Below are 27,030 nucleotides of genomic sequence, written 5' to 3'. Positions count from 1 at the left end.
CACTTAATAACAACAAACAAACTGAGAATGAGAACTTTGTTAGAGAAGGTATGTGACTTTCATGAGAGTTCTAAAGCAATTAGTTGTAGACATTTATCAGGATTTTATGGTTACCCAATATTTTTCCTGCTTGCCAATTATTCCACCATGGGATTCCTGCCTTATACTGCGACAGTGATTCTTGGACATCAGCCCTGATTGTTATCCTCTAAGCGAAAGTAGAGTAATCTGCAGCACTGAATGTTCTGTGATGACAGCAACAATGTCCTCACTAGTTCAGTTCTGAAGTTTCAATAGTTTTGCTTTCTTTTTCTTTGTTTGTGTACTCTCAGTGCAGAAGTTGGGTACTGGGGTGGACGACGAATTTATGGAAGATTCACATTTATAGACATTGCAAATTGAATTCCTCAAATTCTATTTCAACCTCCTTATCCTTTGTGTTATTATTCTGAGAATAAGAGGCTGAGAAGTAAACACCCAACATCCAGTCTTCCCTTGAACCTAAAAGTTTCTGTGTTCACAGTTTAGGCTAGTGAGATAACAAACATTTGGGTAGATGGTTTTCCCTTCCCAGGGAAAGAAAGGAAGAAGGAAGCAAAGGAGGATGGGAGGGAGAGAAGGAGAAGGGAAAGGAAAGGAAGAATATGGGAAGGGAAGGATATGAGAAGGAGTAAAACATGAAAAGAGAAGAGAAAGGGAAGAAAGAAATCTTTCTTTGTTGTTGTAGTTCTCCTCTCACCATTTCAACAGCAAAAAAAATGTAATAGCCAGATTGAAACTTTGAAGTTTAAAGTCTTAAGCAAAGAATACAGGAATATAAAAGAAGCTCATTGAGGGAATATACACTGGACACGGAAAGGCCTCCCAACAGATATCTTGTCATGTAAAAAAAAAAAAAAAAAAAAAAAAGAAAAACTTATTAATTATTCAGTCATGTAAAAAAATGTACTTATTAATTATTCAGTCATTGTATATTACTTTTTCCATTGCCCAGGGCCTAACTGAAATAGTTCATGGCACAAGAAGAATAAATATCATGGAAATTGATAATGTTTGACTTTTTATTATATTTAAATAATAATGAGCAATTATATTATTACATAACAAATGGGCACACTACAAGCAGAATGAATTCTGAAAATTACAAATATGTCACCAAGTTTAAATCAAATATCAGATTAAGCCTTCACATTAAAAAAAAATAAACCTTCACATTTAAAGAATTAATAATCCTCACTGTGCTTTGTGAATAGTCTTGATTGATTAATATGAATTATTCATTGTAATTAGAATTATACTCATATTCTCAATCTAAAGTTTAATTTTTATCTACATTTCAAAGTTGTTTTCCAATTGTTTTTAATCCATGCCAACACCAGTAGCTTTTCCTGTTGACACATCCGCTCAACAACTTTGGATTTAAAATTGATATTATAAATATATTGTCTTAGTCTCAATCTGCTCTCACAGACTCTCAAAATATCTGCCTGCCTATCTCAGGTATTCCTCGGAATCAGCCGAGTTCTATCTCTATGGTACTCATGAGGAAGCAAGACCCTGTTTTTCTGCTTCACTATCTTCCTGGTGGTTTTCCATGTGGCTTCTGCCTGAGAAGAACACTGTTCAGCATAGCAGAGCTGTTGCCTGCCGGTAGTTTCAGGAGGCCCTGGGAAAGAGAACAGTAGCTGTCTCTCAGCTCCGAGTTAGCCTTTGGCATGCAGGCACTGAAGATAAATATTGCTTAAACTCAAATCTCAGAAAATATTTGTCAGCTACTTCATATCTTATGACATTAATCCCTAAAGATTTCAAAGAACGGTGTGATTCTGTTGATTGCTTGAAACGGACCTTGCTAACAATTTTGCACCATGTAAATAAGCTTATGGCACAAATCAAGTTCAATTTATGATTCCTTTTGAGGAGAATGTGGTGGTTAAACATTTGCCTGACACCACTGATTCAAAAACCTTTACCAACCCAAACAAACAAAACAAAACTGAACAACAGAAACAAAGAAACCAAAACTATCACTGAGTTTAGGAATGGGAAGGAGATAGCATAGACTTTTGCCATCATTTGTCCATTTTTTTATCAGAATCTGGTACACATAGAAAAATTAATCAAATAAACCACAACAACAACCAAAAAACTCTATACCTTTGCCTCTAGCCAAAAAACAAAGGATCTTTTTGTAATAACTCATGAAAATGAAAGTCTGAATGTATTAACTGCCCCCAATATCTATAAACAACTACATTCTGAATTATTTGAAATTTATGATATAAAATCAAGAGGTTTATCGAAATAGAATCTGTTTCCCTTTTTGATATTTTTTTTGTAATTAGTCAAATTTTAGGCTGCAACACTGCTGTTGATCTGCCCTTCTTCTCCACATCAGACAGGGCAAGCTGGTAAGAAAATCTGGGTGCCCTCTACTTTGATAGAGGCAGGGAGTTCAGATCTTTAAGCGCCAGCAGGTATGTAGGGATCATCATTTCAACCCTGTGTCCTAATTACCACAGAGTCCCAGAGCCACTTCCCCTTCTCTAACAAGCCATTTTCTGATTTGCTTGGAACCCTGCTCCCTCCAAAACATCTTATTATATGAGTGATAAATACCTTTATATTCTTTTGTTTTGTGTATAGCACCTTTAATCATGACATCTGAATCAAATTAAGGGGGTATCCTATCTGGATGAAATAATGAAAATAATTACAAAGGCTATTTGGGCTGTACTTGATCCAATGGGAAAGAATAGCTAGGGGAAAGTCCATAAGGAAATGTTGACTAGAATGGTATTTATTTATATGGAATCTAACAATCTGTGGGAGAATGCTAATATTATAATTTGTCCATATTCTTTGGTGTAGTGTAAGGTATTCCTTGCTTTTAATGATGCCATTATTTAAATCCTGTGCCTAGAGTCCAGCAAGTGGGAAAAGATGCAGTACAAATAACTGTCCAATCATTAGCTGCAATGTAAAGCAAGAGGCTGTGTCTGACTTGGTGCAGCATTCTATCTTCTAGTATCTGAAACAGTGACTCTTTGAGCAGAATATACAGAGCACAATAATATTAGAAGTAACCATACATATTTTAGGCTTATTTAGAATATCAAGGACTATCCTTTGGCTGAGAACAGAGGGGAAGAAAAAATGTGACAAGGACTGCATTGTATAAGAAGAAACCTTTGAACTAAGACTTGAGAAATGTTTAGGAATTCCAAGAGTAAGGTTGGTAGAAATGAAGTTGAAGCTGGGAAACAGCATTTTAAACTCTGTATATCTTAAACAATAATAACGAGTTGAGAATTCAAGCCAGACAGAATACAGAAAAAGTGTAAGCATAAGCAACAAACTGAATGAATCCCATTAATGTAATGTTTAGGAAAAGTAGACAGAAAAAAAGTTTACTCAGTATTATTTAAGTATAAAATTCCAAACAGCCTTTGAGCAGTTTGCAGTTTGGATCCTGGTTATCTTTGGTGAAAGCAGCTTCATTAATGCAAGGTTCATAAAGGGGACTTCTGTACTCCTAATGTCCAATTTCTTGATCTGGGTGGTGAGTAAACAAGTATATTCAGATAATGAAAATTTACTGTGCTACGTATTATGATTTGTAAAATTTTCTATGTGAGTAATATACTTTAATAAAGCTTACTTTCAAAATTAAAATAAATATCAATAGATTCTGAGTAAAAATACGAGAATGATAAAGTTTGGTTAAGGATTTAATTAATACTGATCAACAGTGGGATACACATTTGGAAACTGGAATGATATTGTGATAAGCTATAAAAATGGTTCTAAGAAGTTTTGATATGTGAAAATTATACACAAAAATACAAAGAGCAGCACAGATATGGTTTAATTTTACCAAAAGTTATCTGTAATTAATGTAGATAATGAAAGGTAAGCAGTAAGTGGTGACAGCACAGTTAGGAATTAGAACAGCTGATAAAACAACCAGACAGTAGTTTATGCGGCAATGCATTAACATGAGAACAGTGGGAATATATCCTTACAAATCAGGCACTATACGTACTAACATATCTTGCAATTTAATAAGGTTAAGCTAAAAAGAAAGTGTAATATAAAACTACTAAACCTCCTAGCTAATGACACTGAAGATGCTCATAAGAGGAATTTGAGGCCTTAAAAGTTGAAATGAAGGACTGTCAGGACATGCCTGAGTTCTGCTTTTCCTTGTATTTTAGGAGAGTGAGAAAAATTGAAACTGCTCTTTGTTTGGAAAAAGTTCAATTAAATCAATGTCTCAGTGCTTTTGGGGAAAGTCAGCCATTCACTGGATGGTGCTTGGACTCTATTTCAAAGTGGCCCAAAGGTGTTATAAGAAGTGGTAATTAGGTTTATCAAACTGATTTGTATAGACTTTTGCCTGAAGCTATGGCTTATTTGTTTCAATAAACTCAGTGATAACAGGCTTAAGCCTTCCTTATTTTCGAAGGAAAAGTCTCTTGACCTTAATACAACCTGGCATGAAAGGAGGCAAATTCTTCAGCTCTGATCCATTTGAAGTATAGAAATATGCAATTTGAGGTGGCAGTACACTGATAGATTAACTGTATTTCAACATGGACATAAGCACTCAACCCCAGAAAAGACTGTCTTCTCCTTGGCATTGGCAGGAGAGGGTACAGTTTGTAAAATCTGGATGATTGCAGTAGTCTCAATGGCTGCTTTAGGGCTCTTATACTAAGTATTAGTCTTGCTACCTGAATACATACTGCAGTTCTCTAAAATATTTGAGTGCTGTTTTAGGGCCAGTATTATATATTATTTTGTTCTGCATGCTTTGCCTCCTCTAGCAGAACAGTGCACACAGGAAAATCAGATTATGGGGCTCTCTCATAAACCCCACCAATTCTACCCAGCTAGAATTGGGTAGCACCCATCTTTCCTTTTCCTCGTGTCAGAGCAAAAGAACAAAATGTGTGCCCCCTCTTCCTAACTACCAGTTATCTGCATTATCTGCATATAACCTAATTCCTATACATATCTATCTCTATTGGGCATCTTCTTTGGCTGTGCACCCTATTCTACTTGTCCAACCTATGAATAAAATTTATATTTTTATGTAATTATAAACTGTATATATTTATATTTATCTATTTTACAAATGAGAGGAAACAATGTATAGAGATTGAAATTCATATGCTTTCAGAATCAAAAGCAACTTTGTCCAAAAATAAAATACATAAGAAGAAATGTTTAAAAATCTTAAAAATGTATATAAAAATAGAATCTTATTATTAATTTCCTTATGTTAGTGACTCTTAAAAAAAAAAAAACTTGTATAGCATTGACCTATTCAATAGAAGATAAATTCTACTCACAGGAAGAATTAGGCACCTATTATATATTTTCTTTTTAAAGAAAGTACTATAGTATTATAGTATTATATTATATAGTATAGTATTATATATTATTATATTATATATATTATATATTATTATTAAAGTATTATAGAGTGTTAGTGTGAAGAAGTCCCTGGGAATACTCATCACCCTCTCCACTGTCCCCATGTCCATCACATGCACAAGATACCTAATATTAAGACAGAAGGATCCGCATAGCTGTGGTTAGTTGTGTCACTAAGTACATTACTCATGGGAAAAGACCAGTGTCTATTGAGAGACACTCTCTCAACAAACAAACTCACATCTTCATGGGCTCCAGTTATCTGGGAAAATTGTCACATGCCTTACTTTTTGACTCCTTAACTTACATTAATAAAAAACACCTAAATCTTATAACATCATAAGGCAGATATATAAGCCACTGACAAACATCATGGAAGGAACATTGGAAATCATAAGGGAAAGGTCACCTACAATGATTTTATTTAATCCTTTTACACTGAGTTGCCTTACTGAAGGGTCATAAAAATCTCTTAACCAGTTCAGCTTTAACACTAAAGCTCTACATTAAGAATTTAAAGAAAATTAGGCCATATTATTTTCACATGGATATTATCTGAATATTCTCTGAAACATACATGTATGCATACACACATATAAATATATACATACATATATATTTATTTATTTTCACATAACAACTAAATTGCTTTATAAGTCATATATTATTTTTGAACAAATGTTCTTTCAATACCTACAGAGTATATGAAAATCAAGTATGAATTCATTTATTCACCAAAACATGGGACAGTACTAGACTAAATGTTGAGATTTACAAATATAAATAGAATACTACCATTATATTAGTCATGCTGATTAACTCTGATTATTGTAAGACATAATCAAAATAACTCATTGTGTTAACAAATTATATATTTGTCTCTTATAACACAGTCTAATTATAGTGTTCATGGGAAATATTCCATATGATGTTTTAGAATCTTGGCTTCTAAATTTTGACAACACCAGCTTCTAGGGCTATGTTCTCTGCTATTGTAGCTATAAACCTAAACCTGCTATTGTAGTTATTGTAGTTTATAGCTACAATAGTTTAAACTCATTAAGTTTAAACTAATTTAACTTAAAAATTAAGTTAATCCAGTGCACTAGCACATTTTAATTTCTCAACAGCTACCTGTGGCATGTGGCTACTCTATGGGAGAGTACATTATTATCTCTTCTTGAGCCTTTCATTGATATATACATATATGGCAAGCAAAGAAAGACAACAAAACAGAAAGATCATTCAGGAGGTTTTAGAATTCAGACTGAAAAGAACCATTTTACTTTTTCCCACTTTATACTGGTTGGAGTTACATCTGGGCTCAACATAAAAGAATCCCTCTTTCATAAAAGAAAGAGGGATTGTTAATATTTTTATGGCCATATGGCCATAAGGAAAATTGAATCTGTTCCATGAACAAATAACATAGCTACTGCTACAGTCAACTTTTGTAGTCACTGATCACTTACTTCATTTTCCTTCAATGGATAAACTTTACTCACATACATACTGCTCAAGAAAGATATCACAAAAACCATATTGTCTCTGCCTAAAGGCCACATAAGGTTCAGTCTAAAGCCCACACCTGTTACAGAGACAAGTATCTATAAAAATAAGCATCTATCATAACAGGTAAATTAGCTGTGTTTTCTGACAATGTCCTTAAACCCTATAACTATAATTCAATAAGATGTTATGAATTATATTAGAAAGGAGATTACAGACCAATTAAAAATGAAATCATTATTCTTCATTAAAGATATGAATAAAGATTTCCACATAACTATAAACAAAGGCTGACTTTTATTTAAAGTAGAGGGACAGCTCACATTTATTAATGTACTCCTTTTCATCCTCCTACATCTGTAGGTCATGCTTGTAAAAATACTGTTTAAAAATACTACACAAACGTACAGAGAACTTGAGGAGGCTTTTAGATTAATCAAATGAATTGTTGTATAGTGTTAATTTCCTCAATCATCTGTCAACTTTGATGTCTACATTTATTTCTGCTGTTAAAGCCAGAAAAGTTAGACTATAAATTTATTAGTGTATCATGCCTTTGCCTCAGTAAACACATTCTATTATTATGAATTAATTATAAGAAAACAGCATATATATTGTTAAAACTTTTAAGACAGTGATTTTAAAATTAATACACAGAATGGAATGAAACCATCATATTTGCAATTGGAATCCTTATATGAGGAAATATCAAAGAAAAAATTAGGCTCTTTCTTACCAAGCAACAATGAAAAATGCAAAGATAACTCCTCTCAGTTATAGTCCACAGCTGCTCTTGCACATCCTGCAAAATAAACAGTCTCAATTATAAACTTGGCACAAAGAATAACGTTTGTGTGTTATAATCAGTGTAACTTACATGAGCTGATTTTCTCAAGCTCTACGACCAGTAATCTACAGGTAAATAGAATATTCTACATTTTAGGATGTAGTTCATAATTTAGAACGGATTAGCATTTAATATACAAATAACATTACTTAGTATATTTACTTGAAATCTGGAAATATTCAAGAAATAAGAGAATAAATAAAAAGATGAACTATATATTTACATAATTACTAATTTAGTTTCATTAATTCATGGTACTTTCATAACTGATTTCGCATATTACCAATGTAAAATAGTCATCTAAGAACAGGTAATTTTTATACAAATGTAGTCCTTATTTTCTGGAGTTGATTATTTTTTAAATTACACCAAAACTTAATGGTAAAATAAATAACTCTTCATTTAAACTATCTTTTCTTTTTTTTTTTTTACTGAAACAAATTCAAACATAGAATAAATTTGTAAATGCAATCACTAAGAAGCATGAAGATTCAAACAGATTAACATGAAATTAATATTATATTGTATATTAACTGGAATTAAAATAAATACTCTAAATGGGGGGAACAAAAGTTCAATGGTATACATTTATTTTCCCCTAATAATTTTACCTCTGAATATCCCTGCTGGACAATATCAAGAATGACATTATGAAGGGCTGATACTACTTACTTAATTCTCTCTTAGCTAGGTCAATGTAATGCTTCTGACCAAGATGTTATGTTTTGGTGAGTGGAAAAGCTCAGGGGATTTTTTTTCTTTTTTTAGCAAATGATGTTAGTTGTCTTCAAATATCTGTTCTCCCCATTTTTATTTTAGTAATGGAAACTATCAACTCAAGTTTTAGTGGCACCAGAAAACCAGAAAACCTTGAAGCTCAAAATAACCATATAACTAATTTTTGTCAAATAAAATGTGAACAGAAATGGTATGTGCAACTTCTGTGCTATATCTTCAGGATAAACTTGTACACCTTTCCTTGCCTTTTTCTCTCAGCCCAACATCTGAAGCCAAATGTGTTAGTGGTCAGCTCTTTTGATACAATGAACAAAACCCATACTCTGCAAGAACTGTGGGCAAAGAGATGGAGAAATCGGATCTACACTCTAAATAACTTCATGAAGCAGAGCTGTCCAATTTCATCACAAGGCCTCCTCCTGCAAACTTCCTATAAACTTACTTCTCCCAGTCTTAGCTCCACACTCTTTAGTGTCTGTGCCTTCCTTTTCTCCAGACAGTACATTAGCAGCACATACGAAAACTGTCTAGTAAAGCATAACTCACCTAAGAGGAATAGATGAGGAATAAACTAATAGGGAAAAATCAGAATTATCTTAAGTAGGCAAGAGAGAGAAAATTTTGCAATTCAGAGGAAAATAAACACTTCTATAACTAGCAGGGGCAAAATACTTAGAGTTCAAAAAAAATAGCTATCAATTTAAAAAGAAAGGGAATACAGGTAAGTTTTGACATTATACAAGGGATTGGACTTAGAAAACATACTAGTAAAAGTTATTAACAGGGAGGATTCTTAATTTAAATCTACTCAGTGATTATTGTGTATATTTGAAGTTGCAATAGAAAGATTAATTACGGATGGAACTTCAACTAGTATTCCCTCCCTGTGAGAAACTTTGATAATCTTAACTAATTCACATTGGTGCTTATATGAAAATCCTAGAATAGCTACAATTTTGATCACTATGCTTATATAGTAATTGATAATTTTCAAGACTCAAAATATATGTTGAAGTATTAAAGGATAAATTACCTTATATTTTGCCTTTGGCTATACCTAAGTTACTAAATTGGGTCTCTCTTATCCCATAGAGTAAATTTAACCCTCAATTCTTAATTGAAGCATGTACTTGAAGTGTTGAGGCTTTTTATTTAAAGCTTATTCATATCACAGAAGTAATTGTGATTGACTCAAGTCTTGTGGCTTCTCTGAAATTCTGCTTCCGTGTTATAGTAACAGAAGTGTGACTTCAATTTTCTCTTTTGAATTGAGAAATAATTGAGGACAGTTTTGAAAAGGAGTCAAGTGCTTGTTTTCTCTGAATAATCCCGCAATTTTGTGTTTTGAGTGTAGCATGGTGAATGGTGTGTTTAATGCTGATGAGCAAATTGCATTTAAGCCAGAAATGTAAGAAGGGTTTGCAGATAAAAGAAATACAGTGGGTAAAAGCAGATAGAACTAATTAATGTGGATCCATTCCAGTGGAAATTTGTGGTTCTGGCAGTGATTAAAGGAAATATATGGATTAGAACTCAAAAAACTCAAATGACAGAGATGAACCAAGATACGAAAATAAATAGCAACCATAAAGATAGAGGCATGCTAAGCTGCATAACTAGTTAAAATTATTATATGCATTTTATGAAAATGTATATTAGGTTTCTTTTTTGAGCAAGGTATCAGGTTAGAGTATTATTTAACTATAGGCAAATGAAAAGACTGGCGAATTAAAATATTATAATGGAAAAATTTCAACTACAATTTCCTCATTATGTATATACTATATTATTATTTCTAAAACTACCAAGGACACCTGGGTGGCTTAGCGGTTGAGCATCTGCCTTAGGCTTAGGATGTGATCCTGGGGTCCTGGGATCAAATTCTGCATCAGGCTTCCCGCAGGGACCCTGCTTCTTCCTCTGCTTATGTCTTTGCCTCTCTCTCTTTCTCTCTGTGTCTCTCATGAATAAATTTTTTAAAATATTAAAAAAATAAAACTACCTAGAAAAATCAGATTAATCCCTTAAAGATGTTTCCCCACATCCTTATGATAGAAATAAAACTGTTCATATTTCAAAATTAAAGAATACACAAATAACGAGAAAGAAGTAGCATGTAGTATGTATCCATGCTTTGTTTCTTCATTTTTCTTTGTGAAGATAGGTATGTCTTATTAAGGGCACTGAAGTGGCAATACTCTTTTGAGATACAAGACATTAATTGGAAAATTGATTTGTTAAAAATCTTTGAATTCTTTAATTTTCAGATGATTTGCAATCCACCAAAGAAAAGTAATTGAAATGAAATGCAGAAATATATCAATGACCATAAAAGTTAACTTGAGACTCTCTTTACGACTACCAGATTTATTTTTACCAGATTTTATCAAGTATTTAATTTTAATATATGTATCCCTTATCAAAATAACATGGCCAAATTATTGTGTTTCCTCTCCTTAATCTTACATGTTATATCATTTATCAAACTTCAGAAAAGAATTTTAGAGCAAATAAGCAAAGACGACAAAATGGCTGAACTTTACAGTTAACTGGTTGAGCATTTATTTGAATTAAACATTTAAATGTGGCTAATTAACTCATTAACCTTTACATTAAAAATTCTATTTCACACTGTGTACTACATCAAAGTTCAGATGTGGTTCAGCTGTTACTTAATTGAATCTAAGGCCAAGATATTTTTTCAAAGATTCTCTATTAATTCATTTATTACAAGACCATAAACTTCCAGAACAATGCCTAGATATATTTTACTATTATTTTATTATTAAACAAGTTTCACTCTCAATTGTATATTTTTTAATACTTTTACCAAAAACACAAATCCTTTTCTAATGAAGAGGCATAATTATGAAAGCCCCACAGCTTTCAAATATAAACATGATTGAGTCAACAGATTCTTTATTATATAAATTATACAAATTATATATTTCCACTTCAATTTTATAGTCTTGTTTATGTTAATTTTTAAATTATATTCAAGAAAATATAACTAAAGTAATGATATTCCATATAAACAAATATTCATAAATCAGAAGTTTTCTTCAATATCATAAAATTTCATATATTATTATGGTTACTATATTATTATATGGTAAATAAAAACTATTCTCTTTCATAGTTTAAAAAATAGAAATATTGTAATCACAGTTTGGCTTCTACCAAGCATAAAGTTATCTATCTATCCATCCATCCATCTGTATCATTTATCTCAAATATCTAGTTGCTTTTCAGAGTATCTTTTGCCTATATATTTACTATGTGACTGCATCATTCCCTTCAATCTTTCAATAGTGAAAGCATTTAGGATAGTTTTCTTATAATATTTACACTTTGTTATGTTTCGAAAAAATGAAAAAAATAAAATAATCTTAAGGCAAAGATTAGGAAGCTTTTTCTAAATTTACAAGATGAATGAAGTCTGAAAAACACAGTTCTTAAATTAGCTAAATTGGCAGTACAAAATGTGAGAACAATGATATTTACTAGCAGAAAGATACATAGAAGTCTCCCCTCATAGAATATTTTAGCCATACATAATCTACCTAAATTGCTTATTTTTAATAAGTATAGAATGTATGAAACCTAGTTGAATGAAGGATAAATGTAATCAGTACCAAGCATTTCTTTTATTATTTTTTTATAATTATAAATGAAGAATCCCTAAATCTGAAAATAGCTACATTTTAAATGTGTCTGCACGTATTCAAATCTCATAACCTGATGCAGTGTTCAAATCTCATAACCTGATGCAGAAAAAAATAAATATTTAAACAAATATTTCTCATGATTTTAGGTTTCAAAGTTTTTAATTTCAGGCATATTTTATCTATGATTGATTCTTGGTGTTTAGCCTTCCCAAGTTCAGTGTTAGGTAAGAGCTAGCTTCTATGAATCAACTTTTATCTTAACACAACTTGGTAGCAGTAAGATTGTTTTCCAGACCTATGGTTCGCTTTTTCAACAAAAAAGAGAGAGTGAAAAATCTGAAAACTAAACTTATTGTGATGACCTCCTAGGCATCCTTGGGATGCCGTAATAAAAATAAAAGTTTACTGGATAATTTTCAAGATATGAACTTAGAACAGGGAGACTGGCCAAAGGAAGAGACAGATAATGAAAAGCATTAAAATAAACAAAAGTAAGCAAAAATTACTATTTCCTCACTGTTCTTGGCATCCCCGTTGAAAAATTTATAAAAAGGAAAACTAAAACAGTCTAAGAGAAAGTAAATATATTTGTTTTCCTTCTGTTAAAGAGAACCTTTTTAATATTTTTCTGGCACCTGATTAGATGTCATAAGTAAGAACCCTACATGTGTCAAGAAGCCAGGCTATCACAGAATGCAGAGGACATTCTATTAAGACATGAGCTTCAGGGGATCCCTGGGTGGCGCAGCGGTTTGGCGCCTGCCTTTGGCCCAGGGCGCGATTCTGGAGACTCGGGATCGAATCCCACGTCAGGCTCCCGGTGCATGGAGCCTGCTTCTCCCTCTGCCTGTGTCTCTGCCTCTCTCTCTCTCACTGTGTGCCTATCATAAATAAATAAAATTAAAAAAAAATAAAAAAAAAAAAAGACATGAGCTTCAATGTACCATTATTCCCATGCAGAAAGACAGGGAATCTTTAAAGCCCCCAAAGCATAAGTTAGAAGATATGGAGATTACTGGAAGTTACAGTAGAGAGTTATAAAACAAGACTGCAGATAAGTCTGTCATTTTAACCTTATATAATAAGGACATGATGCCAGTAACATAGGTTATGTGTAAATGAAAGATTGTGACTTACTATTCTTATATGATATCCACCAAATCTCTGTTTCATCTGGTTTTAATTGTAATTTTAAATGGGAACTTTTGGAATTGCTAAAGTACTCCCATGCAGTAAAATTATACAATGTATTATTCCAGGAGGACAGGAAGTCATTGGCTGAAGCACTTCTGATTCCCTCTAATCATTTTAGTAGCTTCATCTTTTTAGAATATCAGGTCACGGAGACGGACACAAGACTATAGGGATTATTAGGGTAATTCCCCCAAGCACTTCAGTTATATCTGATATAATAAAATCTACACAAAAGCCACAACAAACAAATGATGATTGGTAATGCCATAATGAAATTGGCAAGCATCTTTTCTCTTCAATGTCAAAGTACAGCCAAGCATAATTGTAATTTCATGAAAATTAAAATATTATACTAACTTAGCTATCAAATGACTGTCTAAAGTTTTAATTAACCATGGCAAAAAGGCAAAATAATAAAATCTAGTCAAAATATTTAGATTTGTTTTAAATAACTCATATATTATCAGTGACACTATGTTTTTAAATATTTTTCTATTAATCCTTGTTAGTATTATATGTGTTTGGAAGAATTTAGAACACATTTTCAATATTTTGATTGTGAGTTCAAAATTCAATGAAGATTAGCCACAGACAAGATGGAGAACACAGGTTTTCATGTCTAGACATTCTCTAGACCTTCACACGTGGCCTATGTGGCCAACTTTGTCTTGTAAGATCCTCCTTCTCTCAATATGATCTCACTTTAATTTTCAAAGCTCTAGTGAATATGTTATAGTTGCTTTGCATCAGAAACAGCTACCTCTTTCTTCCTCTTTCATAGAGAATTCTATGGCTCTTGGTGATATGAGAGTCATAAAATGCAAGGTGTCTGCATCTTTGAATGTCTGCATGGAAGAAAGCCATCCACCAAAAAGAAACACTTGAACTATTATGTGAGTCAGAAACACAATTTATTTTGTTATGGGAATGCAAACAAAATTTGATGCAGCAGCTGGTTGCAAATGGGGTTCCTAGAATATTAAGTACTTAAGATTTGGAACTGGATTTGTTCAGACACTCATTTTGAGTTCAATATCTGGCAGGACCATATCCCTTATGTTCTTTTGAACAAATACTTTGAAAAATATAAATTCATCATACATAAGCAAATATGTATTTGACTCCCATTATATTCAAATACTTAACTTTTTAAAAATGTATATTGAATGTTTTTTTCAATATACATTATACAATTTCATTGCAAATAACCTTTTATACTTTGTTTACTTATGAAGTTAAAGCTCTAATTTTCCTGTGCATTAAGAAGCAATTCCTATAAAGTGAAAATGAGGGAATATTGAGTTATTCTAATCCAAAAGGAAACTTGTGAAAATTGATGTGTTGTGAACTATGGTGTCATAGTTGGTTGCTGGTTTGTGGACACACTCATCCTCTTTTCCTGTAGTAAAATTTCAAAAAAAAAAAAAAATTAAAAGCCATGTGTAAAAAGTGCAAGCACATAGTATCCCTTTTATTTTCCAAAGATTTTTAATTTTTTTAATTATTGAGAATTTTTTTGTCCCTAAGTGTAGCAGGTATGTCTACCGATGTGAACCCTCAAAACAGTGAAATTCATTGATTCCTTTTTCCACATTCTCCTCTTTGATGCTGCATGAAGATTTTATCATTATCCTCTTTTTTAAGTTTGATAAAAATATTTCTATTATTACTATTGATTTTTTATCAAGGTGAAGTGATTCTAATGTAGTGAATCAGTTGCAAATAATTATTCTTTCTTAAAGGACAAATCACTATCTGTCTAATCAAAACACAATATTGAGTCTCTCTGCTCCGCCCTGTTCGACCAACTGCCGCTTCTGGTGCAGTGCAAGCCGTGTCCCTGAGACACAACGGTGAAGGCAGGAGTGAACGGATTTGGCCGTATTGGGCGCGTGGTCACCAGGGCCGCTTTTAACTCTGGCAAAGTGGATATTGTTGCCATCAATGACCCCTTCTTTGACCTCAACTACATGGTGTACATGTTCCAGTATGATTCTACCCACGGCAAATTCCACAGCACGGTCAAGGCTGAGAATGGGAAACTTGTCATCAATGGGAAGTCCATCTCCATCTTCCAGCAGCGAGATCCCACCAACATCAAATGGGGTGATGCTGGTGCTGAGTATGTTGTGGAGTCCACTGGGGTCTTCACCACTATGGAGAAGGCTGGGGCTCACTTGAAGGGTGAGACCAAGAGGGTCATCATCTCTGCTTCTTCTGCTGATGCCCCCATGTTTGTGATGGGCATGAACCATGAGAAGTATGATAACTCCCTCAAGATTGTCAGCAATGCCTCCTGCACCACCAACTGCTTGACTTCTCTGGCCAAAGTCACCCATGACCACTTCAGCATCATGGAAGGCTTCAGGACCAACGTCTGTGCCATCGCTGCCACCCAGAAGACCGTGGACAGCCCCTCTGGGAAGCTGTTGCATGACAGCTGAGGGGATGTCCAGAACATCACCCTGCTTCCACTGGCGCTGCCAAGGCTGAGGGCAAGGTCATCCCTGAGCTGAACGGGAAGGTCACTGGCATGGCCTTCCATGTCCCCACCCCCAACGTGTCAGTTGTGGATCTGATCTGCCACCTAGAGAAAGCTGCCAAATATGATGACATCAAGAAGGTGGTGAAGCAGGCATCAGAGGGCCCCCTCAAGGGCATCCTGGGTTACATTGAGGACCAGGTTGTCTCCTGCAACTTCAACAATGACACCCACTCTTCCACCTTCAACACCGGGGCTGGCATTGTCCTCAATAACCACTTGGTCAAGCTCATTTCCTGGTATGACAATGAATTCAGCTACAGCAACCAGGTGGTGGACCTCATGGTCCACATGGCCTCCAAGGAGTAAGAGCATCCCAGACCACCAGCCCCAGCAAGAACAAGAGGAAGAGAGAGGCCCTCAGCTGAGGGGGGAGTCCTTGCCCCAACTGAATCCCCCAACACACTGAGAATCTCCTGGCCTCCAATTTCCATCCCAGAACCCGAGGAAGGGGAGAAGCTTGGGAGCCCTACCTTATCATGTACCATCAATAAAGTATACTGTACCCTGCTAAATAAAAAACAAACAAACAAAAAAAAACCCCACAATGTTGCCATTTCTTTTTATCCTATACTTATTTTTCCAATTTCCTTTCCAAACAAAGTTGATTTCTTAGTGGTCAATAATGCATAAAGGAAAACCTATATGGGATATCTTGGAAAACATTTTACTTACCTTATAAGAAGACAATTTAAAAGAAAAAAATAAGAATTGTGGGTTCATTTTTTTCTTCCAGTTTAGCATATAGGATTGGTGGCATGAAGTATGAAATTACAGCAGCATTCTTATTATATTGAGGAAAAAAGGAAGAATAAAAAGCTAAGAGCCTGAAAATTAAAAAAGTGGTATCCAACAAAGTCTCTTATCCTGTAAAAGCTACAAGTTAAGGTCTAGCAGTATCATACATGTTGCCAAAGAAAGTTTGCTACCTTGAAACAGTAAGGGAAAGAGACATCTTTGTCTCTGGAAGTCTGTAGTATATACTTAAAAGCCTTTTTTTTATAATGTGGTGATTTAGGGGTGGTTTAGGGGTGGTATATGTAAGTAAGAGTCTGTTCTCAATTCGATGATTGATTGATTGATTGATTTTTATCAATTGGATGATTTAGAAAGACAATTAGATTATCGTGGAACTTTGCTTTTAGTTATTAGGTATAAAAATGAAAAAGGGGAGAAGCAGCAATAGGTACCCATGCTACCCAGAACATGGACATATTTAATTTTTTTTTTTTTTACTGAAGAATGTTCTTCTATCTTTGCTAATATTTCCTGAAGATTAATTGTGTTTATTTGTGTTTCCTAGATGTTCACAGTCAGATGCAAGCTGCCACCTGTCAGAAGCCAAGTGTCAGAGTCATTTTTGTTTGCTTTGTTATTGTTATTTTTTAAATTGTCTCACTTTCTTGACATGTTAGAGTTACTGACTAGCCTAGGAGCACTTACTTCACTTTCTGTACTGTTATTAATCAAAGAATAAAGAGACTTAGATCTCAAGCTAGGGATTCAGTACTCACTGCCATAAAACCTAATTCATTTCTAACACATATATTCAGCTATGTGAATTTTTTTTAAAAAAAGAAAAAAAAAAGAGGGGAAAATCTGAGTTGCATTGAGTCATGAAAACTGGTGATCGAATGTCTAGTGTTCAAAAAATTAATTTCATATTGAATGATATTTTAGTTATGTCAATATAACATCTCTTTAAAAATAGAAATGTGGGCATCCTGGGTGATTCAGAGGTTTAGCACCTGCCTTCAGCCCAGGGCATGATCCTGGAAACCCGGGATTGAGTCCCACGTCAGGCTCCCTGCCTGGAGCTTGCTTCTCCCTCTGCGTCTGTGTCTCTGAGTCTCTCATGTGTCTCTCATGAATAAATAAATAAAATCTTTAAAAAATAAAAAATAAATAAAAATAGAAACATAGGGGGCACCAGGTGGCTCAGTCCCTTAAGCATCAGAAATGTGATTTTGGCTTAGGTCATGATCTTAGGGTCGTGAGATTGAGCCTTTCATTGGGCTCCACACTGGGAGTGGAGCCTGCTTAAGATTCTCTCTCTCCCTCTCCCTTTGAACCCTGCCCCTATTGGCACACATACTCTCTCTAAAAACAAAATGAAACAAAAAATATAACTCACCATTTCTTTTTTTTTTTTAATTCCTGTATAGTTAATATAGAATGTTATAGTAATTTCAGGTGTGCAAAATAGTGATTCAACAATTCTATACATTACTCAGTACTCATCATGATAAGTGTGCTCTTACCCCCATCACCTATTTCACCCATCCCTCCACCCACCTTCCCTCTGGTAACCATCAGTTTGTTCTTCACAGTTAAGAGTCTGTTTTTTGATTTGTCTCTCTTTTTTCCTTTGTTGATTTGTTTTGTTTCCTGAATTCTACATATAAGTGAATTCATGTGGCATATGTCTTTCTCTGATCCACCTATGTTGTTGCAAATGGCAAGATTACATTCTTTTCTATGGCTGGGTAATATTCCGTTATATATATACACACATATATATGTGTGTAGATAGATAATATAATAATATATATGTGTGTGTGTGTGTGTAGATAAATATAGATGTATAAATATAGACATACACACATGTACCACCTCTTCTTTATAGATTTCAAGATATACTACAAAGGTGTAATAGTCAAAACAGGTAGTACTGGCGAAAAAAAGAAAAAGGCACTGAGATCAGTGGTACACAATAAAGAATTATAAATAAACCCTAGATTATATCATCAATTAATTTTTAATGAAAGAGGCAAGTATGTGCAATGAAAAAGTCTCTTCAACCACTGGTGTTGGAAAACTTGGACAGCTATATGCGAAAGAATGAAACTGGACTGTTTCTTACACCACACACAAAAAGAAACTTAAAATGCATTAGACCTAAATGTGACTTGAAAACATAAAAAATCCTTAAAGACAACACAAGTAGTAATTTCTCTGATGAAGGCCATAACAACATCTTTTTAGATGTATCTCCTAAGACAAGGGAAACAAAAACAAAAAATAAACTGCTGGGACTTCATTAAAAAAGAAAAGCTTCTGCACAGCAAGAGAAACAATCATCAAAACAAAGAGACAACCTACTGCATGGGAGAAAATATTTGGAAATGACATCTAATAAACAGTATGGAAAATATATAAAGAACTTATACAACTCAACACCCAAGACCTCCAAATAATCCAATTTAAAAGTGGGCAGAAGACATGAATAGACATTTCTCCAAAGAAGACACATAGATGGCCAACAGATGCATGAAAAGATGCTCAACATCACTCATCATCAGGGAAATGCAAATCAAAACTACAATGAGCACCTCACACCTGTCAGAATGGCTAAAATCAAAAGCACTAGAAGCAGGCATTGGTAAGGATGTAGAGAAAAAAGGAACCCTCATGTATTGTTGGTGGGAATGCCACTGTGGAAAACAGTATGGAGATTTCTCAAAAAATTAGAAATAGAATTACTGTATAGTCCAGTAATTTCACTACTGAATTACTGAAATTACAGAAAGAATACAAAAACACTAATTTGAATAGATATATGCACCCCTGTCTTACAAAATTATTTACAATTACCAAATTACAGAAGCAGCCCAAGTATCCATGGATGTATGAAAGGATAAAGGAGAGGGGGCATGTGTGTGTATCTATATATCTATCTACACATATATGAATATAAAATGGAATATTATTCATTCATAGAAAAGAATGAAATCTTACCATTTGCAACAACATAGGTGGATCTGGAGAGTATAATGAAATAAGTGAATCAGAGAAAGACATATACCATGTGAATTCATTCATATGTAGAATGCAAGAAACAAAGCAAATGAACAAAGGAAAAAAGAGAGACAAAGCAAAAAACAGACTCCTAACTGTGGAGAACAAACTGATGGTTACTAGAGGGAAGGTGGGTGGAGGGATGGGTGAAATAGATGAAAGCGGTAAGAGCACATTTATCATGATGAGCACTGAGTAATGTATAGAATTGTTGAATCACTATATTGCACACCTGAAATTACTATAACACTCTATATTAACTATAATGGAATTCAACGTTTTAAAAATGAAAATTAATTTTGCTTTATCAATGTATACTATGAGATATTATAAACATATGGTTAAAATATTTTGAGAGTTCTCAGAAATGACAATTAGGAAAACAGAAACATTATTTGTTCTTTTTTGCAAAATGATATTCATCCAAATTAATCAACCTTAAACATAAATTACACAGCAAACTTAAAAATTAAAGGAATAGTAGGCAAAGGATTCACTGCTCTCTGATTGAAATACCTTAATTTATGGAAAACTGTGTATGATTGTCCATGTGAGTATTAAAATAAAAGAAGGGGGGATCCCTGGGTGGCTCAGTGGTTTAGCGCCTGCCTTTGGCCCAGAGCATGATCCTGGAGTCCCGGGATCGGGTCCCACATCAGGCTCCCTGCATGGGGCCTGCTTCTCCCTCTGCCTGTGTCTCTGCCTCTCTCTCTCTGTGCATCTGTCATGAATAAATAAATAAAATCTTAAAAAAAAAAAATAAAATAAAATAAAATAAAATAAAATAAAATAAAATAAAATAAAATAAAATAAAATAAAAGAAGGGAAAACAAATTATTTGACTAATTAAAATTAGACTGGAAAAACTTGAATTTTCCAATAAACATTCACTAAAATTTATTATACAAATGCATTTTGGCACTGTTTTAAGATAATGTGATTCTTTTTTTCCTCTTGCTATGGAACAGATTTTTACATATTACATTTTCTGATATTATCCTTACATTTCTTCCTAATACGATTTTAGAAGATATGCATGCATTACTTCCTCTCTACTTGTATCATTCATTTATTTATTCAATATGTTGTGAGCTTCTGTCTATAGTTCAGGCACTACTTCTAGGCAATGAAGATGAAAGCCAGGAACAAAACTGACAAAACCCCTTGCTCACTAGAGCTCATATCCCAATATAATGCTTTAATTAACCTTTCACAAGTGATGTTTATTGCTTGAAATTTTATAATGTTATTGTAAGGACAATGTGAATACCATACATGTAAGGATAAAAACAGTATAAAGAATAAAATATCCTATCATCTTATTATCATATTCTATTGTAATTATCAGGCCACAAAACAAAATATTTTAGAATAATGTTTCTGGATTTATTTTGTTAAAAATTAGGGTAAATACGTATGATTGGACCTGACTCTTACACATGATTTTTCATACTGTGCACATATGAATGATACTGAGACAAATATCTAAGGTAATTAGAATCAATATAAGTAACTGTTTAAGAATCAATTTTTGTAAAACAGCCTCTCTACAGAATGGGACATTATGTGGTAAACCATATCTACTTAAGGGGAAGAAAATAAGAATATCATACAACCTTAAAATAAAACTTCATTCTTGGCTTGTTTGTTCAGAGAGTGCGTATTGATTCTTTGCTGCTTCAGTAAGATACCTGAGAGACCTATATGTCTAGTATGAAACAATAAGCTTTCAAGGGTTCAGAAGCATTAATAATTTATGTGAGATGTTAGTGGATTATGTAGTTGAAAGGTCCAATTTGGGTAGTGATTGATTATGCAAGGTTCTCAAAGAAAGAGCTGAAGAAACAAATATTCAGCAGAAGCAAAATTTTATATTCTTATAATCAGGAGGAAAGAAGAGGGAAGAGCAATTGTAAGATTTAGAGAAAGCATGTGGTAGACAATTTCAATAGTCATAGCCAATCATCTCAGTTCTTGATGCTCCTTCTCTTGTATAACGCCTCCCTGTCTAGGATGTTCCATGTGGCTGGTTTTGGCTAATGGGAGATTAGTAGGCATCAGGCAGGAAGAGAGTTGGGTTTTTTTGTTTTGTTTTTCAAGTGCTTGCATAGTGGGACTCATCCTTTTTTAGTGCTAGAACTTGCTTTTTGAGAGAACTAACCCTGAAATGGTGTATTGGAGGACATGTATCTAAGATATCTTAATTGCATCTGGTCCTAGTTTAGATGACGAGATCCTGGTCTTCAGGACTGTCTAAATACCAAAATTGGATGAAAATTTGATGGTTTTAGGATTGGGGGTAGGTTGGTGTATTTTGCGTGTAGAAGGAAAATGAAACATTAAAATCCCCAGGGGAAGGATGTGGTCGGCAGTTGAAATGCTATTCCTTCAGAACCAAGCTTTCCACATTTCATACCCTTTTGTAGTCTTCTTCCACACTGACTGGACTTTTGATATTAAAATGTTTAATGAACATAGAGGCTTTTAATTCCAGACATTCGTAAGAAAATGAATTTTTTTAAAAGATTTTATTTATTTACTCATGAGAGACACAGAGAGACACAGAGAGGCAGAGACACAGGCAGAGGGAGAAGCAGGCTCCATGCATCTCTCTCTCATGAATAAATAAAATCATATATATATATATATTTCTATAGTTGTTTTAAACCATTGTTATTGCAGGTATATTTTTTAAAGGCACACCTAAAATATATGTAAAATAAAACAGAAAAGAGACACAATAAATCGGCTCAGAAAACAAGGGAGCAAAAAATGAAAAGGATTAGAAAATTGGCAGGGTAAAATATGAAAAAGCTGGATAAAACAGTATTGAAGGTATAAGGTGAGAAAATAGCTTTGGCATGGAGAAAAGAAAAACTTTGTTGTAAGAATAAAGTATTAAAGGAGTAAAGATACACAAAATACATTTTGAGTTGGGAATCAGATAAATTGAAGAATTTATGCAATATGACATCAACCTTTTGAGTACAATAAAAGTAATAAGAAAAAAATGCAGAATTTGTCTGGAAGCTCAAGGAGCATGAAAAAGATTTGAAAAGCTTTTCTGTGGGATATAAGTAAAAGTCAATATAAAATTAATTTTAAAATACTAAAGAATAAAGAGATTTGCTTATACTGTGATAGACTTAGGAAACAGAATTTTATAATTATTTTACTATAAGTGATGTTCAGCAGTCTAAGAATGAGAATTTGGATGGGCAAGGATTCAGGTGTGATCATTAGTACACCAGTGGTATTAATCTAGGCAAAGAAAAAAAAATCTAGGCAAAGATTTTTATAACTCTTTGTCTTTCTTTTGCATGTGTTAACTATGCTGTGTTTGGGCATGGATCTCTTTGCATTTACGCTACTTTGAGTACTTTGAGTTGATTGAGCTTCTTGGACATGTACACAGATATTTTCCAGCAAAACTAAGGTAGTGTTCAGCCATTCTTTTTTCAAATATTTTCCCTACTTCTTTCTCTCTTTACTCCCTTATTGGTACTCCTACTCTGTGTATTTCTCCTAGCAAAATCTCTGGGTCATTCCTTAATGTGCTAGGTGGGTTGATACCTCAGGTATTATGATTTCCTCTCTAACTGAACTACAAGACAATTGGGGACCTTGTACTTTCAGCCTGTGTACCTAGGGGAGAATCTCCATCCAACGGGTAGACCCTGGCTGAAGAAAAGAAGCCCCAGACTCTTGGCTACACTCACCAGAAATCTCGTCTCTTCTACTTAAAATTGGAGAGGATGAGAAATACTGATTTCTGCCCCTTCCAGTGAAATACAATTACTCTTAAGTGGGACCCAATGGGAGAGAGATCCCATCTTTTTGACTACACCTGTATGGAGTAGAGTTCTGTGGTTTGCTGAGCTGGGAGACATGAGGATGAAGGGAGCAGGTCATGTTTGAATGCCACAGAATATGTAGGTTTCCCTGAATAAATGTATTTTTTAAAGATTTTATTTATTTAGGGATGCCTGGGTGGTTCAGCGGTCAAGCACCTGCCTTCAGCCCAGGATGTGATTCTATAGTCCCAGGATCGAGTCCCGCATTGGGCTCCCTGCGAGGAGCTTGCTTCTCCTTCCTCTGCCTGTAAGAGGAAGGAGATACATACAAATAAATACAAATAAAAATCTTTTTTTAAAAAAGATATTTGTTTGTTGTTTGTTTGTTTGTTTGTTTATTTATTTATTCACGAGAGACACAGAGAGAGGCAGAGGGAGAAGCAGGCTCCTTGCAGGGAACCTGATGTCAAACTTGATCCTAAGACCCCAGGATCATGACCTGAGCCAAGGCAGACACTCAACCACTGAGCCACCCAGGTGTCCCTAAATGTGTCTTTATTTGCTTTTTTCCCTTAGAACAATTTCCAGGGATTATTTAAATGGTTATCTTTAGTAGTCTTCACCAGCTCTGCTTGTTTTACTAGGGAGTATATTTGTGGAGTTTATCAGGCTGTCATCTGGGAAACCAATCCTTGCCATTCTGAATATCAAACTAAACATATTTTTATTTGAAGAGATGGAAGATATGTTGTTTTAACACACAGGAGAATCTCCAAGTTATAATCCTAAAGTTACAGAGGACTAAAGTAATAAAGAGCTTATTTTAAGCCTTTACTAAAGCATGAATGTGTTTCCCATCTCTTTATAGTAAAAATGCTTTAGATCTAAGTAGATGAATCAATAGCACCAGCTCTTTAAGTCTACTGAATAAATAAGTATATACAAAAATAACTGAGATATGGTTAAGGAATAGTTTCTGAATTTGATCAATGTACTAATTTCTACCATGACTGAACATCTTTTATAAAAATATGCTTGTGTTCCAACTAAATTTTTGTGTACAAGAAAACTTTAGCATGGTCAATAATTACATATGACACATAATTGTATAACTTTTAATTATTCATATTTGCCAATTTTGTATTATCAGCAATTGAACTGGGTTATTTGTCCATTGCTCCCACCGATAAAAACCCATCTATATAATGCCTCAAAAGTCCTGTAAGTTTTGAATGATGAAATATTGTTTATATTGGTAGATATATATCATACAACTGAATAGCATGAAAACTCTCAGTAGTTTTACATAGTATTTATGCAAGAACCAGCATTTATAGATGTGCATTTTTGCTCATGCTCTGGAACTTACTCCAAAATAATTCCAATTACATTGAGTCTTTTATTCTTAAATCATCGCCATGATCACCTTTGTGCATCCATCTGTTGTGATATATGACTCAGTCTGTCTACTGAAATGTGATTGAGTTTATTCAGTTGGATATCAGAATGCCTGTTTAACAGTGTATTTACAGTTCATTTATTTCTGTGCTATCACTGTTTTGTGATTGGCAGGTCCATGGCCACATATACAAAAGTAAATCAGAATTCTACCAAGTATTCCACCCAAAGAACATTAGACTTAGAAAATATTTGGTGTTTGACCTACTATTTTCTTGTAGGTTTTGGTGATATTGTCAAATTTAAATTTAAATACACACACACAGAGAGAGAAGAGTAATTCTACTCTTATTGTATACAAACTTTTCTTGGATAATGGAAATGAAAAAACAAAATCGAAAACAAATCAACTGCAAGCTATGACAGAACTCCAAAGCTCCATGTAAGAAAAAGGGAAGAACTTGAATTTTTAGCCTTTAATAGAAACCACCTTAATGTACAACACTTGATATCCAAACAAATGTATTACATTGAGAAAAGTATTAAAGTAACTATATGTAGATTTATTGTTGATATTAGTCATATTATTTTTGGTGATAGCTGGATTAAAACAATAAAAGACAGGAAAGTTTAAAGTGGTAACATATTTTCATGCTTGTAATTGCAATTAAAATGCTGCTTAAACTAGAAGCCTTTGAGCAAGTCTGATCTCAATTTCTTTATTACTAATATGTGGATAACAATGCCTATTTTGACTTCAATTTTTGATAGAGGTTCATATTAAATAACACCTATAAACACATTTTTTAACCCTATAGAAATTTAGACATTTTATTATCTTTTTTATTGTTACTGCAAAAATGACTTAGCAGTCACACACTGTGTAATATCAGAACCACTCAGTTTCAAGTATGTGCTATGTACATGGATAGTATATATATTTATTTAAAAAATGTTAACTGTGTCCATATCTGCCTTACCTACTATGTTTTAAAAGTGGCAAGTACACAAGCAAGTTTACTGATGCGAATTAACTGATTTATATAATGGTATTTTAGAGTTAGAAGTGAGTCTAATAAAATCCATCCATTCATCTTACTATTAGGCCAATGTCACCCAATGAAGTAAAGAGGATTTGATTTATTTAGGATCATAATATGGGAAGAACTGAGATTAGAATTACGTTCTCCATCTCCAATTGAGTTACTCAGCATAATACCCTCCAGTTCCATCCAGGTAAGTCAATCGGAGAAGGACCATCATCATATGTTTACACTCATACGAGGAACATAAGAAATACAGAAAGGGATTATAAGGGAAAGGAAGGAAAATGAGTGGGAAAAATTGGAGAGGGAGACAAACCATCCTAACTCTGGGAAATGAACAAAGGATAGTTTCCCCCCCTTCCACTGAAGGGGAGGCGGGTAGGGGGATGGGGAAACTGGGCAATAGGCACTGAGGAGGGCACTTGATGGGATGAGCACTGGGTGTTATACTGTATGTTGGCAAATTGAACTTCAACTAAAAAAAAAAAAAATTAAGTTTGTTGTGCCCAAGATTGCAAATCCGAGAAACCACCAAGGAACCGACACTGATGCAAGTACAGGAGGGTTTATTAACAAGCTGGAGCTTGGGTCCAAGTATACCGGACACAGCCACAGGTGGGTTCCAGCTGGGTTTTTATGCGCTGGTCTAGGGGATTTCCAGAAGGGGTGGAGGAATTTCTTAAGCTCTGTTTACATTCTGATATGGGGCTTTCAAGGGTGTTAAACTCTGTTCTTATTCTGATTATGGGGCTTTTAAGGGCGTTAAGCAGTTTTTTCCTGTAACTGAAGGTAAAGTTCACCTCTTATTCACAGGGGCCTGAGATGGCTATACTTGTGCTAAAGATGAACTTAAGGTGGAATGGCCTTAATTTTCTCGGCCTCCACAGAGTTCTCCAAATTTTCTAGTCAAGTTCTCCTTTATATTGTGGCATTGTAATCAAATGCATTTTATTTTGCAGTCAAATTACTGGTAGCTGTGTTTCCTTGCTTTATGATCATAAATCCTCCTTCACGGGAATTCCAGTCCTGACTATTACTTAATCAGGTAGCCTAT

The 27,030-nt window shown here is 34.0% G+C and overlaps 1 long non-coding RNA gene and 1 pseudogene across 15 annotated transcripts in view; one reads left to right on the top strand and one right to left on the bottom strand.

The window, feature by feature from the left end:
- LOC144307445 (uncharacterized) overlaps positions 1-27,030 on the bottom strand; it is a 478,537-nt gene that overhangs the window by 404,754 nt on the left and 46,753 nt on the right. For 14 of the 15 annotated variants that reach the window (XR_013374318.1, XR_013374319.1, XR_013374329.1 and 11 more), the window contains one exon: positions 7,688-7,753. This is a non-coding gene — a long non-coding RNA (uncharacterized LOC144307445). Of the gene's footprint in view, positions 1-1,117; positions 1,667-7,687; positions 7,754-27,030 lie in introns of those variants that run through there. The other variant, XR_013374331.1, reaches the window with a different exon arrangement.
- Positions 9,892-16,415, top strand: LOC144307111 (glyceraldehyde-3-phosphate dehydrogenase pseudogene; annotated as a pseudogene).

Source organism: Canis aureus, chromosome 38, assembly GCF_053574225.1.
Source record: "Canis aureus isolate CA01 chromosome 38, VMU_Caureus_v.1.0, whole genome shotgun sequence".
In the NCBI taxonomy this organism is placed as follows: Eukaryota; Metazoa; Chordata; class Mammalia; order Carnivora; family Canidae; genus Canis; species Canis aureus.
Note: the sequence above shows the minus strand (reverse complement) of the source record. Positions and strands in the feature narration are given on the sequence as shown.